At 36.7% G+C, this 4,490-nt stretch overlaps 1 long non-coding RNA gene across 1 annotated transcript; it reads left to right on the top strand.

The window, feature by feature from the left end:
• Nucleotides 1-1,243: 1,243 nt before the first annotated feature.
• On the top strand, nucleotides 1,244-3,941 carry LOC139582621 (uncharacterized). The gene is made up of 2 exons (XR_011676388.1): nucleotides 1,244-1,587; nucleotides 2,295-3,941. It is a non-coding gene; the product is annotated as an uncharacterized lncRNA (long non-coding RNA).
• Nucleotides 3,942-4,490: the final 549 nt, after the last annotated feature.

Below are 4,490 nucleotides of genomic sequence, written 5' to 3'. Positions count from 1 at the left end.
ACCTTACCATATAGAATAAAGAGTGCTGATTTAGGATCAGTTTGAACTATATCAGCACTCCTAATCTGAGACACTTGACACAATGATCACTATCTCACTTCAATTCTGATAACTTCAGAGATAAGTCTTGCCACAATATCTATCTTTGTTATCTATCTCCCAAGGACACACAATTCTCATGACACTGTCCACTCAAGCACTCTTGTCTAGCTATCATCTTCATTAGGAGCCCTGCTTATCTTTGGCTTTACAGTATGTGCAGCTCAAGATGCCAGTAGACTCTCTTTGTAATCTCATGCCCAACGACAAAGGTCGCGTTTGACGAGTTGATCCAACAGACCTTCATAGGGCGGGAGTGTCTGGGAGTGAGATTAATCACTTTTTGATCTTCTCTGTGATCTTACTGTTGTGTACTGTATGTCCAATATTTTTTTTAATTTAACCTTTATTTAACTTGGTTAGTAAGTTAACTCAGTAAGTTAAGAATAAATTCTTATTTACAATGACGGTCTACGGCCAAACCCAGATGACGCTGGGACAATTGTGCACCGCCCTATGGGACTCCCAATCACGGCCGGATGTGATACAGCCTGGATTCGAACCAGGGACTGTAGTGACGCCTCTTGCACTGAGACGCAGTGCCTTAGACCGCTGCGCCACTCAGGAGCCCAAATTGCCCTGCGTTGTTTGAGCACAGAAAGTATTTTGATGCAAACTTTGCTACCTGACCGTCAGTAGGCTATGTTGCTAGACAGCCTACCTGGGTTCTGATCCAGGAGTTTCTCATACTGCTGTTTAATTATTTGTTACTTTTATCTATTTTTTACTTAACACTTATTTTTTTCTTAACTTCTTAAAGCATTGTTGGTTAAGGGCTTGTAAGTAAGCATTTCACTGTAAGGTCTACACCTGTTGCATGTGACAAATAACATTTGATTTGACTAGCTGATATCCTACACATCACAATGTACAATAAAGCCTGAGCTTAGCTTCATCATTTCATCTTCTTTCAAAAAAATATTTATTTAATATTTCTGAAAAGCAAAAGTGTAGTTTTTTCAGCTTCCTTTATTGTCTATGGTTTTACTGTGAGTGTAATTTCAAAGACAGTGGTTCGACAGATTGGTCCTCACCCAGTTTCGTTTCGGCAGCACCCTTTGGGTTTCTCTGATAACTCCCCTACCCAGTAGGGGGCGGGGTCACATGTACCGGATGTTGATACCGGATGTTGATACAGTCTGCGGAACAGCTGTGAAAGAATAAACAAAGCTGAATGACAAAAAGAAGGGGGAAATACAACGAAGCAGGTTTTAACATTTGTGTCCACACAGAACTCTGAAAATCACAGATTCACGGTGAGAAGAAGTTGGGTATGCGATGTGTCTTCGACATCAACATACATGATGGCTTTGTAATATAAGGTTAGCTATCACACATTATAGACATAATAGATTCATACCATGCGCTTGTACTGGAGTCAAACAGGCTTCCTGTTTAGATTAAGCCACTGCAGAGTCGGCGCGAGATATGGCTCGGAAAAAGTACCACAGTCCAGAGGTGAGAAATGCGTTGTACCACAGTCCAGAGGTGAGAAATGCGTTGTACTTAGTTTTTTCCCATTATACCAACTGTTACACCAAGGACTGCTAGTTTTTAAATTGGAGAAATACATTTTCTTTAGAAAATGTGGTGTGTTTCCTAACTTATCTTGAACTATTTATAGTTGTGAAATAAATGAGTGGCAGTGACTGCAGAATTAATGGTCAGAGGTGGGTAGTAACTCGTTACAAGTAATGCGTTACATGTACTTAGATACATTTGAGGAACTAGTACTTTTCTTTTACTCATGTCATTTCTGAAGGAAATAACTTTTTACTTGTTAAATTTTACCAAATAATTTCAGTTCAATATATTTATATTATCATTGTTGTCAGATGAAAATCACATTGAATGTGAGGTTCTTATTTTTTTTTATTAGTCGATACAATTGGTTCCCCTTTACGTATGTCTGTATGAACATTTCACAACCCCTTGACCAATGAAATGTATTTAAAATAACGTAATCAAGTCCGTTGGCTCTCATTGTCGTCAAACCCCCTTTAATTACCATCTGCCTTTCTAATATTATATATTTCTGGAGTAAAATAAGTATTTCTCGGATATACTTTTGCTGTTGAAATTGTGTTTTGATGCGAGTGCAAATGAAATGGCTAGGAACTAGCTAGTAAGCACATGTCATATAATGAAAAATCTCAGTAAGCTTTATGTGCCATATTTGTTTATTTTATTTACAGCGTGTAGCGACAGAACCGAGGGGGGAGAATGAAGTGGAAAGGAACGGTTCGGAAAAGGATGACATTGGACATGAGGCTCTTTTTCCTGACGTAGTTAAGCCAAAATCACACCCGTTATTGAGGGGCGTTCTATGACGCTCCCATTGGCTAGCTAGCGTTGTCTCACTCACAGGCGATTAGCGCAGTGGCGTTCCAATTTAAGAATGTAAAGTGTAATTTAACAATTAGCTGCCTACCGTAGTGCTGGCCTATTATTATCATGTTTGGTAACGTTTGCCCATGTTTTTATATTCAGAGTTTCAATGAGTTGTAAAATGTCTCAACTCTGTTGAATTCCCGCAATTGAAGGTCAGCTAAATTTACCTAGACTACTTAATCTTAAGGATCCGACTGAAATTTCGCACTACGTGATATTCACTTCCGGACTTGGGGAGCGTGCGTCTTTTTCCCAACACAGTTAAGCCAAAACCACGCCCCGTTTTTCAAATATGCAATCTACAACGCTGTGAGTGCTCCAAGTCCGGAAGTGAATATCACGTATTGTGAAATTTCAGCCACTGATTAATTACATTTGCCCTTGTATTTCAAGATTTGAAAAATATAATAACATGTCGTTGGACAGAGCTAACCATTAATGTCCCTTAAACGCTCAAAGACAGATTCAGTGGCTGTAACATAGTATTCGACTGAATGATTAGCTAATAAATGAGAAATTATGAATAATAAGCATAATTACACTTTCCATCCTTACCTTGGAAAACCACTGTCTCTGTGCTGATCGCCTGTGAGCGAGACAACGCTAGCTAGCCAATGGGAGCGTAGTAGAACAAAAGATGAGTTAACTATGGCAATTGATACAGTATCTGCACAGTTTGATTATTTATTACTTACATGATTCTTACCTTGATGTTTAATTCCATGCTGAGATTTGTCTGATTTGCATACTAGTAACAGGATTGATAGTGAAATGTCAATATTGATTGTTGGTTGACTGTTGAAATACTTACCTGATCCTTGTGGATATTTTATTCTTAATTTAAAAAAAATCAACATCACAATTGGTTTAAATCTTCTTAGTACGCATTCACCATCACAAGTAATTGAAATTCATTTTCATTAATGCTATTGAAATTGTGAAATTATTCCAATGTCTTAAGTACTGTTTTATGAAATTGAGGTCATTGATAAAGTCAACTTTGAATAAGACTGTAATTTAAACTGTACAGCCTACCTGTGCTGAGGATATCTGAAAGATAATGCTGTTAGGCTTAAATAATACATGCATGTCTATTCATTTGCAGTAAGTTATAAAAAAATATTAGCTGTCACAATTTACCATAGGATGTAAAACATGACCAAACTACATTTGTAACTAGTACTTAATTCATTTTCTGACTGGATACTTTTTTACTCTTACTTGAGTAGTTTCCAGTGATGTAAAGTACTTACATAGTACTTTAAAGTTTTTATTGAAGTATTTATATTCTTGACAACTTTTACCCCACTACATTCCTGCAGAAAATGAATTGCTTTTTACTCCATATATTTTCCCTGACACTCGCTATATTTTGAATGCTTAGCAGTTCGGGAAAATGGTTCAATTCATGCACTTATCAAGAGAACATCCGTTGTCATTCCTACTGCTTCTGATCTGGCGGACTCACTAAACACACATGCTTCATTTGTAAATAATGTCAGTGTTGGAGTGTGCCCCTGGCTATCTGTAAAATAAATACATTAAAACAAGAAAATGGTGCTTTCTGGTTTGCTTAATATAAGGAATTTGAAATGATTTATACTTTTGATACTTACGTATATTTTAGCAATTACATTTACTTTTGATACTTAAATATATTTAAAACCAAGTACTTTTAGACTTAAGTAGTATTTTACTGGGTGACTTGAGTCACTTTCTAATAAGGCATCTTTACTTTTACTCAAGTATGACAATTTGGGTACTTTTCCCACCACTGTTAGTTTCTTTAGGCTGCTTTTACTTGAGTAAATTACAATGTAAGTAACAGTACTTTTACTTAATTACAGCTTTTCAGTACTTTACCCACCTCTGGTAATGGTATTGACTGTTTATAGTTGAAAAGGTAGATAGATGGAAAGATTTGGTTTGTTGATTGATTGGGTAGAATAGCCTGAACATGTGAAAGTTGGTTTAGTGTCTATAGTTTGGATAGTTGGTGT

The sequence above is a fragment of the Salvelinus alpinus genome, chromosome 8 (genome assembly GCF_045679555.1).
Source record: "Salvelinus alpinus chromosome 8, SLU_Salpinus.1, whole genome shotgun sequence".
Lineage (NCBI taxonomy): Eukaryota > Metazoa > Chordata > Actinopteri > Salmoniformes > Salmonidae > Salvelinus > Salvelinus alpinus.
This window is presented reverse-complemented; position numbering and strand designations above follow the sequence as displayed.